The following is a 16,591-nucleotide window of genomic DNA, read 5'->3' on the forward strand; positions in this document are numbered from 1 at the left end:
ACTGCTGGTTTATATAAAAAAACACTGAATAAACCAGATGTAAAAAAATTCAAGGCACACTGAAATACTTGAGTTTGTAAAATATGTATTCCTAATATATCATACCACTTCTTATGTCCCTTCAGAAGTGCTGACTGATGTCCATGGGAATGCACTATGATTTTCTTGTGTCCTGTAAAGACAAGGTGTGATAACCCCTCATAGGTGTACAAGTAACACTGAAGATGGGTTATTTGGTGTTATCCTGCATAAACGAGCCTGTTTTAGCCCAACTAATTCACCAGACACATAACTCCAAGCTATAAGTAAACAAGATTTTTTTTTTGTTTGTTTCATGTAGGTGATATTTCAGTCTCATCATGTCTGTAAAATTTCATGCATGTCTTGTTCTTAGTTTTGCTTTTTATTCTGATCTGGATCACATCTTTCCTACTGCTGTGCAAACACCCAACTTTCCAGGTTATTTCAATTTCTCATCGTCTGTTCATGCATAGACATTTCAAGAGCAAGTAGTGATTTGGGGAATTCCTATATTTACTTAAACATTCAGATGCAGGCAGTTTAACATTCCTAGAGTATTTTTCTCATAGTACAGTTTTCCTAAGACTATCTTAGTCTGGGATCAAAATCAAGGCACCCAAAATAGAGAGTTATCCTTTAAAATTTTGGCTGCTTTTTCAACATTTGTTAGCTCCTCCTTCCTAGAAGTCACCTTCATAAGTTTCCCTCACAGCTCTATGATTAGTACAATCTAAAAGTCAGATTTTGTTGGTTTTCTTTGAAATTTGAAAGTTCTAATGAAATAAGATATTCCCTGTTATTTCAGTGGATATTTACTTTAAGGCTCTAGACAAAGGTTTTCCCAATAGCAAGACTGAAATGACAGTCTGTATTTATGCTTTAATAGTTGGTTATTTAAGCATTGTCAGAACAGAATTTGGTTAAATAATGGGGAAAAAATAAGGAACGCCAGGATTAAAGGTGGATGCTTCTTTAGACTCCAAATGGGAGTTTGCCCAGATTGTTAATTCAGTGTCATTGCTTAATGGCTATGGAACTTCCAATGTGAGGCTTTTTGACAGCTGATACAGGTACGCACTGGTCTTCCCTAAATTTCAGTGGTGATATCTAATTTATTGACAAGAATTGTCCATTCACATTTTCAATACTGCTTGCAAACAAATACCAGGCTGTCAACACCACCACTGGCACTCTGCAAGAGCTAGCCCAGAGGGCAGGGACCCAAGGGGCCCCCAGCTGCGGTAGGGAACTCCAGTACGCTCAGGTCCTGACTGAAAAAATCTGGAGTCCAATCTTATCACAACTCTGAGGCTCTCCTCAAACATATATTAAGGTAACTAGGCCACAGTGATACCCTAAAGCAGCATTTTTTAAAAAATCGTTTGCTTGTTTTTTAAATGTATTGGCTGTGGTGTCTATTACAGGTAATTGTCTGTCTTACTTTAATACATTTCTTCACAACTTGCTTCTGAATCTCTCCCCTGTTTCCTTTTACACTTTGCAGCCAACACCAACTGGTATATGAATTCACATAATATTTTGTCTTCTCTGCTTATAACTTCAGATATCTTAAGACTTCAACTGGCAGCCAGCATGCTTTGACAAGGATATTGAAAACAAATCTCTGGTCTCTTCTGAAACTACAAGATAAAGTCTTACTTTCAATGAAAATATATGGCACCAGTGCTCAACAGGTAATGTACTTGTTTAAACATCTGTTGAGCAAGGGTGACGGAAAACATGCTCAAGACTTTCACACGTGTTTTATTCCCCATATTTTTGTCTGTGTCTGTTGGCAGGATAGAAACAATGAAGAACCTGCCATTTTCTTCCCCTTTCTTCCCCAAGGACTCTCTGAATGTTTGACAGCATCATGTGACCAGGACCTGTCCTGCAAGCCAGGACTGATTAAACACTGTAAGATAATCAAATGACAGACATCAACAAGGACATAAAGCAGCCTTTGTCCCACACTCAGTACCTTGCCCCAAGGCTTACAAAAGTACAACAGCAGCATATTGCAGCATATTACAGCATACAGCAATTTAGGACTGGAGTTAGGAAACTCGTAGCTGCTAATAAAGTTTGTTGACAAACACCTGCCCAATTATCTACCCATCTGCCTGGACAGCATGCTTGTCATCTTACAATATGTTTTTCCTGGGCTAAGGAGGAAAACTCCACTTGCTTTTCCATAGCATATTTAATTCATTAGGTCAAAAAAAGAGTAGAAAACATTAAAACCAAATAATCCAAGATTACAGTCATTTGACAACCTGAAAGGCTATTGGCATAAAAGACTTGTTTCCTAGGAAAGGTGTAATAAAACCCACAGAGACAGTCCCAGGATGTCTTTTACCTTGTGACTTCTGTACACTTCTTTATACAGAAGTAGTGGAGTAACAACTTCATTTATAACTAGCACAGGTATCTGGGTACCTGAAACTGTCCTCACAGCATAGAACAACTAGAAGACGAGCAGGTAGTTAGCCAAGATGAAGTTCCAGGCTGTTGTCAGGCCTCAAGCTAGTTTGTTTACTGGTCTGTATATACAGCACAGGCTTATGATGTCAAGTGTACCTGAGAAACTTAAAAAAAAAATAATAAGCCATTCCACCCTAAAACACACACAAAGACTATATTGGCTTTTCATAAGACTCAATGTAAAGTTTTGGTCACTACTTCCCCAGGACTGTAATAATAATCTCTCAGCTTTCCTACCTGCAGAGACTTTTCAAAACAGCGTGTTATGCTTATCAGAAATACTCCCTACCAAATGATCCCCAAAACAAAGCAAACCAAACTAAATGCTTTCTTAATCAGTATGAACCAAGGAACTTAAAGTTGAAGAGCAGTACAAACAGTGCCTCTCATTTTGTGTTGTGATCATCCTTACTATTATTTTAAAGTGCTAACAGAAAGTCCTTGGCTCACTGTTGACCTGAATGACTATCTGCTATTTGGACACTCCAGAAAACACAGTGAATGCCTTCTGGTCCCACAACGCCTGGTACTCTCTTGCTTTGTAATAACAGGGCGCATTAACAGAAAGTGAAACTGTGAACCTTGTCAGAGAATCAGTTCTCAGAAAGTCATGAGGCACCAGCACATGAACATTTGGTTCATGTACGGATGACAATAGTATCTGGACTTGCTGAATAATGGACTTCCAAACAGATTCAGTTCAGCTAAAAAAATCACAATTAGACTTCTGGAGGTGCTATGACAGCTGAGACATAAATATGTATTTATATATAAAAGCGTGGTTTTTTTTTTTTTTTTTTTTAAGTATATACACACATGTACTTTTTCTTTAAAAAGGAGTTAACCCCATAAGTACTGTTTCGCAGTTTGTTTCAGATGTGGACAGCTGCTTCGATGCAGGTATGCTGCTTATAACTTCACAAGGCAAAGGAAAAAGTTATAAAAACGTTACCTATTCCAAATTGTCCTTTTAATTACAATTCTTTATTGAATTCCAGCTTGAGGTTTAATACAAAGGGGATGCATTACCAGCTAATGGAGTATTATAGCACTTGCTAATTTAGTACTCTGAATCTCACCATAACCATTTACTTTGGCTCTGAAAATCAGAACTTGGATAAGAAAATGAAGTCCTACGTAACCTAATGCACTGTCTTCAGAAAATGCTGTATAAAAAGTTCAGAGCAGCTGTTAGTGGATGCAGTTGGCAAGTGTCCTGTTTCCTGGATGGTAACTAGCCTTTTCCTAAATGCATTTTGATCATTCTAGAAGAGCTTTTATTTTGAGTTCATGACAGTTTGTTCACCAGAAAGTCATATGGGCAGAAAATTAGAGTGTCTTCATTACAAGGCTACCCCTAAGACCACTTTCAGAAATAATTCATAAATATCTTTTCAGAGGATGGGACAGATCTATTATTTTGGTTCAAGCATGAGACCCTGCAACAATACAAATAAATAAATAGATGAAGTTAGTGGAAAATAGTTACTAGTAAATGCTAAGATACAAATTTTCACCTACAAGTATCACTTGCTATTACCTGAAATAAAGATTGACCTTGAAAACATGCACAGCACAGACAGCTTATAGGAATTCAAACGCTAGCTTAGTTCCAGATTGAAATCTTAAGACTTTAAATTACCTGCACATCTTTTCCCTAGACACACGCAATATCTTCTAGGAAGGCTGGGTGTGAGAGTCAAGGCCGAGGATAGCAGAAAGGCTGGAATCAAGCAATGGTGACTGACTCCCAGCATTATGTCTTCCTTTCAGTGAAAAGAGTAGTAGCTATTTCTAACATACTTAAGTGGCACAGGTGCCAGTCAGGAAACAAAAAAAGCAAATAAAAAAAGAGATCTTATTCTGACAAACAAGATGGCGCACAAAGAACTTCAAAGACCCAGGGCTTTTCTGCATGGGGAGACATTGTACTCTGGCTACACCTGCAAGAAAGTGGGATAACATGTTCAGTGAGACTGAACAATTTTCCCTCCATTACTTGGTATTACATAAAAAAGGGAAACCAAAATGAACAAGTGAGTGCTTTGTTTATATGTCAGAATAAAATGTATGTTTAAAAGAATCTTTCTGCCTCGTGTCTCCTATCAATCATCTTATGGCTTTTCTCACATATTGCCATGTTGAGCTCATCTTTTTTTTGCAAGGGCTTCCAACACAAAGCCTGAATTTGGTTATCCCTTGGGTGGGGTTCAGCCTGAGAAAAAACAGGAAAAGTTAAGCCTTCAACCTTTGGCTTCCAGACCACTATAAAGAACAAAGACATCTTTTCAGAGGACAGCAAAGTGATTAACACTGCACTATCATGCTTTGGATTTCTGGGGGAGATGAATGTACAAGTTTTATTTTATGAAAGCAGCTCATTTTCACAGATTTTTGCTTGCTGTTATGTGCCATCAGGAAAGAATGTGCGTGTAAACTGGAGAGGCAATATCCTTGCCAGCGCTTTAGATACCACAGCCAGAATGGCAGCTCTTTGATCTTTCCTCTTTAGAGAAGTCCCACAGAACTGAAGCAGCCAAACTAAGTCCTTCCCCAGTACAAAGTCTCCTGCCAAGACATTCCACACTTTCTTCTCTTTATTTTTTGTCACCTTTTACCTAGGGTGTCAGCTTGGACCAAAGCCTGTCACACTGGAAAAGGCCAGAGCACACACGGGTAGAAGAACATAGTCTAATTTGACCCAGTCCTTTCCTACTGGGCAATCTTACCCTGAAGAAGAAAAACCAAATTATCTTAAAAGTTTAGCGATACAGCAGATGTCTCTGAATAGATATTGAAGTCTTTTTGTTCTGAAGTAAATTGCTCCAAGACGATTCCTTCCCTCTGTTATTTTTGGTCTACTGATGCAAAACTGCCATATTATCAACCTACTGTAACGTTTTTTCATTTGCGAGCCAGTGGAGGTGACAGTAAAGCATATTTTGCCCAGTCACTTCCTCTTGAGAGGTGCTAATTAGGACAATAATCCTGAGGCTTTCTGATGATGTGATTTGGTGATGCTCTAGAACCTCCCAGCTCTGTCATTCTTGTGAAATTTTGTAAACAAAACACAGAAACACACCCCAACTCAAAAACCCAAGAATAAAGCAGCTGTCTTTAAAAACAACAACGTAAGAAAGCACCTTTCACTAAGGTGTCCAAGTATATTCCATAAAATAAATTAATGAAGTTTGGTCAAACAGAGCCTTTCTCATAGATAACGAATACCTAAAGTGACAAACCTGAATGATAGAAAAATATCAACTGCATTTATTTTTTTGCCTGGATACCAGTAAAATTTGTTATGTCTCACTTTTCACTAAGTTAGTTCAAATTAAAGCATCCACACAGTGGAACAAAAATATTCATCTGTCTCATATGTATAGGAATACTACCTGAATTCGGAAAGTAGGCTGCAAGATGAATCACTAGCAGACCAAATAACATTTTTCAAGGCACAGCTAATTTCACTTATTGTAGTTGTGACAAGTAACTGGACTGTTCCCATGCCAACTGACAGCCAGGGTTTGTGATGCTTACCTGTCCCAATTTTTAGAGGCCTGCAAAAGAATAAATATTAAAATAGACAACATGTACAATCAGGTTACACTATTTTAAGATTAGCACCGATCACTTCCACTGGCAGTAGCAAACATGCCAGTTGCACTAATGGCATTAAAAAGAGATTAAAAATAATCAAGGAATTGCAGTGTGTTGTGCCAAAACAGGTTAGTAAGGTATCAAAATGCCAACTATTCAAAGTACATAAGGAATAAAGGTAATTCTTGGAACATCTATCACTATCCTGAATTCATTACACAGACCAGTAAATACTTCCCAAATTTTGTTGTTTGTCCAGGTAGTGGAGCAGAAGAAAATGGATAAGGGTTGTTTAATTTTATTGTAAATTGGATACTTGGGAGGTCCTAATACAGTAACTGAAGAATATCACAATACATGGAAACTCATGGAAGAAAGTTAGTGCCTGAGCTTATAGTGCTCAGAAGATTTGGTCAATTAGGTTTTTTTCTAGGTGAGATAGTATATTTTTTTTTATGGGAAATTTTTTTGTATTTGTAATTCTGACCATATTTATGACACAGTTTTTAGTAGGCTCCAATGCAAAGCAAAGCCATCCCAAAAATACCTGCCAGGGCAAATGCAAAAGTAAGTTTGACACTTACCTATGTCAACTGTTGCAGGATTTAAACCCATTCTTCCTGCATTTCTGCAAGTATCCTAACAACCAGAAGTATTAGCTATTTTTGGGTAAGAGAAATGAAGCCAAAGAGCAGAAGCAGACACGCTGTTAGAGCAGAAAGACTGACCTGACTTACATTGTAGTAGTTCATGTTTTTAAGCATTGGATGCCACTGTTTCAGTCATGATGTTTTAGCAACTATCATGTTATTTTGTTACGATTTTTACAGTTTAGTGACAATTATAACATTATAGAGGGCATTAATAAAAATCACTTTCCCCAAATTTTGTTTTCATAGTAAAAAAAGGACTTGCTTCATGGGAAATTAGTTGAAATCAGTTAGGGCTGAACAAGATATGAAGGCTAGGACTTAAAAGCCCCTGTTTGAGAGAAAATCTTCAGTAGACTAAAATATGCTGAGGGTAATGAAAAAAAAAATCACTGATAACATTTCATTGACAAGATCACTGTGTTTGAGGCAAAATTTACATAATAAAAATCAATAATTGTCAAACCCCCTAATCCTAAGCAAAGACTTTCTGCCAACATTTTCAGCTGTAGAAATCAGAGATTTGCCTCGATAGTCATTCCTTAACCTCAGTTTATTTCTTCGTTGCCAAATGCGAATACCATCCCAAGCTGCGGAGGTAGTTTGCACATACCCCTCCATCCCAAATCCAAGCCCAAGGGAAAATGTAATTAGCTTCTTCGTGCATGCATTCCTGAGGAAAAGAAGCATCCAAGGAGACAGAGCCTAAACCTCAGCAAATCTGAGTTCCTAGCATGGGACACAGAAAAGCAAGTACCAAAAGCCTGCACACCATGAGTGGCTCCTGCTTTTTCTCCTCCCTGATTAAGTTTTGCCCAAGTGTTCAGACTAAACCGTTAGATCCTTTATAGATGATAATCTCTCCTCAGAGTTCACATTGCAAGAGCAAAGCAAGTTGACTGTTTTCTGAAGCAGTTCTTCAAAGGCAAGTCTTAACCAAGCAGCTGAAACTTTTTCCCCTCCAAGCCATGAGGACACAGGAGGATTTGGTGTGTGGGTCCTATCAAAGATATTCTTGGCACCAAAAATGCATTCATTTTATCTGCAACCTCTCCACTCCATGGTTTAGCTTACTACTTTGCATCAGATCAGGTTTAAATTGGAGTTTCTTTCAGGCCAGCTTTTAAACGAAAACTACCATAAGAAAAACTGACTTGTTATCTTAGGGCAAACAGTACGTGTTAAATAGCGCTGGGTACAAATACTTGGACCTGTGAGATTTGTTCTGATGCAAGGTCATCATCCAGCTGCTTTGCATGTCACAGACCTAATGGAAACAGGATACAGCAGTCACTGTAAAGCAGCAACTTCAGATTTGGGGCTGAAGGGGAGAAAGTATGTAAATGTCTTCTGGCATTTATTGTTCCCTGTTGTGGAAAGGAAGAGGCCAGACATCTCACAGCACATGTGTGTGTACACAACAGACATGCAGAATATTAGCCTCTGGAGGTCGGGGGAAGAACCTGTGCCCTATTGAAAAAGTAGCTCTGTTTATTTTGTATTAGAATTAATTAACTGTAAAGTACTTGCCAGTAGAGGAACAGTTTTCTCTCCAGTTAAGACATTCCTGTCAGAGGGACCAGGCAGAAGTAATTGGTGAGTAGGGACACAAGCTGGTCATGAGCATAGGGTGGGCTCTGGGCAGAACCCAGGATGAGGTGGGATGATACATCTTGACATGGTTGCGCCTCAGCAATGGAACAATCCCACATGAAGTTCTCTATTCTCTAGATAAATGCCCGTTTCATTTATATACCAAAGGGAGACATATCTATTCTGACTATACTAGGAGCGGTGTTTTCCCAAACATGGCTTTCCAGCCAGCTTGAGTCTTTAGAAAAGAACATACCCAAAATGAAAAGAGCTGGAGAACAATCCAGTATTTTCTCTCTAACACCCAACAGCCATAGCACACCCCAGAGTGGTTCAGTGCAGAGCAGCGAACCTGCTTTCGCGCAGTACAGGACTTTGGGAACCCCACTGCCCCACTCAGCACAAAGCCACCAAACCTCCCAGCTAGTGGTGCAGTGTGGTAGCTTGGGGAGAATACACGCAGCAGGCCCACACTTCCAACCTCACCTCTCTCTGGTAGCGTTTAATCGGTGAGCTCATCACTGCTAGTTTCCTAGCTCAGAAGGCTTCACAACAACTCTTTATGCTGGCACTGAAATAAACTTCCCTGAAAAGCTTTACAGGTCTGAAAGGAATGGGCACAGATTCTCCACACTACTGGAGGGGAGAAGAGGTATCCTCCTAAGTGAGCATTTGGCATGCCTGTCCTTTCTGTTTCTCAGTTAGGATAACCACAACCCAAGAAATAAAATCCTTGCCCGACTTCCTGATGGGTCCTGCGATAGCAGCATGCTCTTATTTCTCAAACAGTGACAAAAGTTCTGAGATAACTGGGTGCCAAAGCCTTACCATTCCCAAATCAGACACTTCCCTAGGATCTGAGGAGTTAACCTAAAAATGAAAGAAAGACTGCAGCTGTGGCAGCCTGAGTGCCAGCATTTCTATCCTTGCAGTATGACAATCAGTTGTTTCCCAAAATATAACTCACTGCAGCCAGTAAGCCATTGCTTTAAATGGTGACAGAAAAGGTATGAAACAACACTGGGGTTTAGATGTTTTTCTAGCTGGATAGTACTTTTTTTTTTTTTTTTTTTTTTTTTTTTCAGCATCGTACCTCACAGTCTCACATTTTTCAGATACAGTAACTTTTGCTGTAAAGTGCCAATAGGTATTCATAGTAATTAAGTAACAACATTTGCATGGATAGATCATTATGATAAGCATGAGCTATTGCTTTTCCCACCTATTGCATGTTACTAGAAAACCCAGCTGGGTTAGGCGTATGCAAAAGTTATTTAAAAGAATTTATGAAAGAAAACTACGAACCTATCTAATTAAAAACATCAACATATTTATGTTTCAGTGACTTACAGAAAAATGAATTTTAAAAAATGGAACCATGCATATCTTAAAAAAAATAAAAAAGACAAAACCCAGAAGATGTTCCACACAGACAAATATTCAAGAAAAGCTCAGCAAGAAAAGAGCTCATAAAAATCACATACAGCATGTCCAGTCAAACTCTAGGCAGAAAAGTTTTCTAGTCATTTCCCCAGAGTCTAATATTTCTTTTATGAAGGTTATCAGACATATCCAGCAACCAATCTGAAAGTACAGAACCAAAAGAGCAACAGATTGCGGTAGAGACACCGCAACCCTGAGTGCTACCTGCCACTTTGGAGGGAGAAAAATTCCTAAAAATCTAGATGTGCAGCACCCTCTAGTGACTGTCACCGGTGCCCACACTTGGCTTTATGCAGTATTAGTGGTATGGTGAGGGGATGGCCTTAGAGTCAGGAAAAACTTTTCAAAATATGAACGTGAAGCAGAAAGAGCCAGTGAAACGCCAGTCGCTGCACATCAGGTTAAACAAGAGACCAGGGACAGGTGCCAGCTTACAGTTGCCAAAGAGTGAAAAATGCAGCTCATCCATTTAACCATCCAGAGTCTTCTATAAAGTTTAGTGAAAAACTAAATTGGAATTCAGTGCATGTACTCTGCTAAGACTTTATCCTCTTCCTGGATAATTAGGTTTAAGAAATTCTTTTAAAATGAAGTTCTTACTAATCAGACCACCCGGCTTCTGTGAAGTCAGAGATTTTTAGTCTCAGTTATTTTTTTCAGTTTCACTGCATTCCATCAAATCACTCAAGAAAATATTACCATTCTGCTTAAAATTTAAATGATAAAACTTATATTTGTTCCTCTAGAAGAAGTTTTTCTAGAAATCAGTATGTTTTAATTTCCACATTTTTGACAAAAAAAGGTTTCCCCTGGGGAAGCACAATATCAGAAACATCTACTGTCTGTGTTCCTAACTCAGGTATTCCAAGACTGATACTCAGAGTAAAAAAACCACACACTTAAATTCACTCCAATTTAACATGGAAAAAGTTAAACACAAAAGATTAATGCCAAATTGAAAAAAGTTGAGAGCCAAACGGGTCTTCGTAGAATACAAACAGATACCTATGTGTGCACTGTTCGTTCACCCCCCTCTCCACACGTAATTTTCCAGGTAGCCTTGCATAAGTCTCACAGCACCTTGACAGGACTGTGCAGGGCTGCACATACATTGACACCCATCTTCAATTAAATAATAAAAATCAGGCTGCTTCCAAAAAGAATTTTTTTAATCTCAAAAACTTGAATGCACTTCAGTCTGAACAGGTAAGTAAAAAGCTTCCCACAAAGCTGGTGCTTTCCTGACTATGTGTTTCTGACTGCCTCTCTTGCGGAAGATGTTCAGAGGGTTACAGCAATCACTATTGCCTCTACCCATTTGTGCTATCCAATCACTATGCCCTTCAGTTAGAGACGAATAGGTCACTGTATCATTTACCAGCAAAGAGTAAGATAATTCCATATAGCTATGGTACTCCTATAGGGCAAGGTGTCCCCCAAAAGTTCAAATGAAATAAGAAAAACAGTTTTCAACTGAGGTGCCCCAAAGCTGGGTGCAGAATTCAGGTCTGCTGGCTTGTTCTGCACCGCGCCAAAGAAAACTTTGGTGAGATTTCACAGCAAGCAATATTAAGTCATGTGCACTCATGTGTGTCTCTCTTTATAGAGAGACTTCTCAGAAACAGCTAAATAAAGCATAATGAAGTAAATAAAGCACAAAAGACTGTGCTTTCTTAAGGAGCTTTCTCAGAAGTTTTGGTTTTTTTCACTGTTAATCGTGATGAGAAAGCTTTGTGTTCTGTCTTACCACTTTGGATTTCTTGCAGGGATTTGACACTGCAGTTTCACTCTGTTTTAATGATGTTATTTAATGGTGGCTTTGAGAATATTCTTCACTAAATTTTGATGCTTCTTTTGCAAATAGACATCCATCCTTTTGTCCTTAAGAGGCTTTTTTTTTAAGTTGCTTTTGTTTCAAAAATTTACAGCTACCAAAAGCTAAAGTACAAAGATGCACATGGATGTAGCAATTTAAATCAGTTGATCATTGTAGAAACACCATAAATATCTCAAAGATTATTAAGGCAGATGACAATATATATTACTCAAATCTCATGATCTTTTCCATTGCATTTCAAAGCTACCATTACCTTATGTGACTAAAAACTACAGGAACAAAGATTATTATTTCCATTCCTAAGATATGAACTACAATACTATCTGCTTTTATGTAAGTTTTGCTGAAATAGACATATTCATACATTACCATAAATCAATGAACTAATCTTGAGAGCTTAGGAGCACTTTAGCATTTGATTTGTAGTTTGGACTGCTCTTCTGTATTCCCCAGCAGCACATCATTTGTGTCCATGCCCTAGTAGGATCTAAGTCTTCACAGCTTTAGTGTGCTGCTTTGACTTTCTGACCTTCAATTTTAAATGCAAAGTCACTGGCAAGATCTCTCAACTACACTCACTCCAAAGCTTGTAAGGATTACCTTCAGTCAATGCTGGAGAGCTCTGCAGGAGTGATCAAAGTTTAATCTGTTTCTAATTAAAGGCTGATCTGCTTGACCCTGTGCTCTAAAAATATCAAGCTGTTTATATAAACTGTTTTTTCTTTTTTTTTTCTTCTTTAAATCCCTGTGATTTTATAATGCAGCAAATAAAAGAATACAAGGCATTACAGACCTATTTTTTAAAAACTGGTACATGTAGTTACGTTTCAGAATAATAAATGAAAGAAATTCCAAGAGCAAATAAATGTGAAAAGAATGAAGACACTTACTAATAAGTTAACTCACAGTAGATATACGTGGCCATTTTTCACTAGAAAGAGCAAAGGCAATTACACCACAGCAACAAACAGTATAAACAACCACTGCTTGTGTGACGTACTTAATCTGAAAGATTTTAGGGTTGGATTAAGCAAAAGCATGAAAAAGGTACGCCACCCACAAAAAAGATCATCCAGATAAATGATATTGCTGTTAAGTTTTATTTTGTAGCATTTTCTAGCTAACTATGATTAGGTAACAGCCACTTGAAATTCAGGCTCATGAACTACATGAGAACAAGGATTCAACACTTGTATAAACTGTTTTTTCTGAACTACTCCCTCCCTTATTTTTTTTCCCCGGTTAGATTTTTTCCCTCTCCATTCTATTGAAGTGGAACAAGCAGGCCTTCTAGCTTATTTTGTACTTTTCCAATCAAAACAAAGTTTTTCAAAAAAACCCAAAACCAAACAGCTTTTTTTTTTTAATCAATATTGTTTTACATAAAAGGTTGAGACTTTTTAACCTCTAAACAATGGCCTTTTCAATCAGTTCACGCTGACTGTGACGCACAACAGCTATGTTGGTTTTTTTTCAAACAAAAGAAGTTTCTCCGTTATATCACATTTCTAAGAACTTGCTCACACTTTCTCAAGTATGACACAACTCACGATTTTCGAGATTACTTGGGGGCTTTCACTGTGTGCTATGGTACATAAGCTACAAAACCCATATACAGATTGAAAGGTCTTACTATCAGGTGCTGAGCAGCCCATAATATTCAGTATTTTTCTTTTGGTTTTAATCTATTTACAGCTACATGGCATTTTTTCCAAACTCTGCTGCATTCAGTATCAGGGGCTCTGTGAGAACAAAGCTCCTTTTGACCCACCTTCAAGCACAGCACAAAAGACAATAGAAACTCATTTGAGAGGCTGGTCATAGCAAGGATTAGGGCTTTCGTCTGAAAACTCTTTACAGCTAAAGGCAACGGGGCTCCATTTGGTAACCTCTTTATTTGACAGAAATCAGATGAAATACAGCCATTAAGTAAGTTGATAAAGAAATGCACAATACACAGCTGGTAACATTCAGCAGCAACGCTTCTTGGGACACCTAGGTGGTACAAGGACATGACTTCAATGTAGGAATTCCTGTTGAAGCTTGAAGGGGGAGCAACTGAGATTTGGCTGTGGCTGAGACAAACACTACCATTCACCTGGAGGAACTGGAAAAGATTGCATGGTTAACATCTAATTTCCTTTAGCCAAATCTTTTGTTTTTCCCTCAGTGTGGATTCTTTCTGCTAGAGTTTGAAAAGATAATTGTGGGCACCCTGAAGGTCCAGTAAAACTTTATCTTTTCAGTTGTTGTATTTGCTCACGGTTTGCTATGTCTGCATGTTTTCAGGTTATGCTTCTGTATCGTACTGTATTTGAGGCTATGATTTATTATGACAATGAAAACAATTTAAATGCATGAGCTATTGACTCATTTGTTAATCTACCAACAAACAAACTTGCATCAATGCTTCATAATTCACACTGACACTTGATTGCTGCTCAGAAGGAACTTAAGATCTTGGTCATCTCAGGCAGAGCCAATTATCCTTATTAATAGCATTCACTTTAGGTGTCCATTTAAGCAAAGATCGATTGCTGCTTACTCCATTCAGCTGAGAATGTCCAGAGATTTGAAGCAATATAATTTTAACTGCCAAAAAAATTTCTTTGCTTATGTTGTGGATGTATCACTCAGTAAACCATATATTCCTGTCCAGCTTTCCTGTTTTGCAGCAAACAAAAACCTTAGTGTTTGAGGAGGAAAAATAAGCTTATACCATAAATACCTTCCCCATCACCAAATACTCAGTTGTTAATATAATGTAAATATAAAGCCGGGCAGGTTAGAATGAGAGATGGGATTAATCAAATGTATGTATGAAGGTTTTCTCTGAAGCTGGGTGTTCATGAAGATGTAGGCAGAGAGAAATGATGCTTTTCTTGCAAGGTCACAAGAAGTTCTGTCATATTACTGTGGTGGGAGAGCACTCCTGTACATGAGAAAGAGCTTTCACTTCTGCCAAGCCAAACTGATTTTCTCTAAAAACAGTGTTCACATCACACTCCCCACCTTTGTAGGACTAACGCAGGTGAAAATGTAGCTACAGTTATGGAAGTACTTACTTCCCTTTTTTGCTTAATGCTCTGTTTGCTCTTCACTCACAGTTCTGCTTTATAGAACGGCATATGGCTTATTACTCCAAATATCTAGTCACTACAGGTAATGATAACAGCAGCGACCTCTGGCATAAAAACAAGTGTCTGTTAAAAAGAGGAGAAACTTCAGTGGAAATAATTGCCCACTTGGACCAACTTTCCACTGGATAAAAGACACTTTAATAAGTCTCATAACAGTGGGTTTGGCATGGTTTTTGGAACATAAGGAACAGCTGGCACCTCAGTATAAAACAAGCCATATCAGGCATCTGTTTTCCAAAGCAAATACTCCACTGTGTTTTTCAAAGAACAGAAATAAGAAGAGAGATTCAGCTGTCCTGGGAAATACCTCAACAATGTATGTTTTTATTTTCAGACCTCCAGGTTGGAAGTTGTTATGAATTTCTAAGTTGATGCAGCTACTCCTTCCCATTGCTACCAGAGTGCCACCAGAATTGCTGATGGGCTCACAGGCCAGTGGTGGGTCTGTCTTGGAGCAGCAACATTGGGGCAGCTCCTGGTGTCTTCTCACAGAAGCCAGCTCTGCAGCCCCACCCCCTTCCCCCAACTACCAAAACCCTGCCATACAAACACAATTCAGTCTCTTCTGCTGCTTAGAAAAGTGAAAAGTAGGAAGGTGGTCAGCATATGGTTTGCAAAAAGAAGCCTGAGACATCCCTGATCTTGAAACAGTTCTCTGACAAGCCCATGAGCAAGCCAGGGCCTGTTCCCATTGCAATTTTTCTCTCCAGTGCTGTCCTGTGATTTTCACCTATCTCTCTGTAAATAGCTATAGTAGTTTTTAATATATTTTAAAAATTCCTTTGGTGATGAGTTTGCAAAGATGCATACTGCTTGAACTTTGAGCCGTGTTGTGATAAGAACAGCTTTCCAGCCTATTTTGAGCAAAATACTGGCTGGCTGGCTCTTACTGTCACAATACTTCAGACGTTCAATTTGCCCTTGAATAATGGAAGAAAAAAGAAGAAAAAGATACAGCTATTGTGACATTGCAACAGGTTTGAAGAAGTTGAAGGGAAACCAAGAGTTACCTACTGCAGCCTATGGGGTGAAATGCTTTCCCTGCCTTTGAAAGGAAATCTATCTGCCCAAGCCAGCAGCAGCTATCAAGTGGTGGGAGCCAGCAGGCATTCACCAAGGGCAAGTTATGCTAGGCTTGACCTAAAAGCTTGCTTGGCTGGACCAGTGGGACATGGGTAGAGCAGTGAATGTCATTTACCCTGTCTTCAGCAATCTCTCACAGTATCCTGATAGCTAATGGATGAGGCATGTGCAGGAGGAGACTATAAAGTGGGAGGACCACTGCCTTGTAATCAGCAAAGCCCACCCATGGGGCAGTTTCTGGAGGCAATGTGGTGGGCCAGTCACCTGTTGTCCCAGATGGAGTGATGCACTTCACAAGAAATAGAATATGTTTATTGACATAAAAAAGTGACTTAACAAAGTTTGATGGTAAATGCAACAGTAGTTTCAACAAGATTTGGTGGCAAAGTACACTTGATTATTTACTGCACAGACGACAGGGTCAGAGAGAACTGTCAGGGAGACCCTCCCCTTGAGTCATGAGGTTCAGAAAGGATGTCCTTGTATTCTCAGCCACTTCTCAGAGGGGAGTTCAGGTGTGGCTGGATCCAGACTTAGTCCCAGACTTGGTCAAGGGTTTATATCAAAAAGATTGTATATGCACAATCAATCCTTTGTATCACTTAGCTAAGATTTCAAAATTTAGTGTGCTATTTAATCATTTACTGAGAATCTGTTGTGGCAAGGAATCTCTCAGCCTCGAGAAGTAACCTTGAGAGGCGTCCCTACTCAAGGGGAGATACTGGCATGCAGCCTGCATG

At 38.8% G+C, this 16,591-nt stretch overlaps 1 protein-coding gene across 1 annotated transcript in view; it reads right to left on the reverse strand.

The window, feature by feature from the left end:
• Nucleotides 1-12,121, reverse strand: part of COBL (cordon-bleu WH2 repeat protein) — a 208,189-nt gene extending 196,068 nt beyond the window's left edge. The window contains exon 1 of the mRNA XM_040585927.1: nucleotides 11,998-12,121. The gene's annotated coding sequence lies outside the window, so the exon portion shown is untranslated. The remainder of the gene's footprint in view (nucleotides 1-11,997) is intronic.
• Between the last annotated feature and the right edge of the window lie 4,470 nt (nucleotides 12,122-16,591).

This window comes from Falco naumanni, chromosome 3, assembly GCF_017639655.2.
Source record: "Falco naumanni isolate bFalNau1 chromosome 3, bFalNau1.pat, whole genome shotgun sequence".
Classification (NCBI taxonomy): domain Eukaryota; kingdom Metazoa; phylum Chordata; class Aves; order Falconiformes; family Falconidae; genus Falco; species Falco naumanni.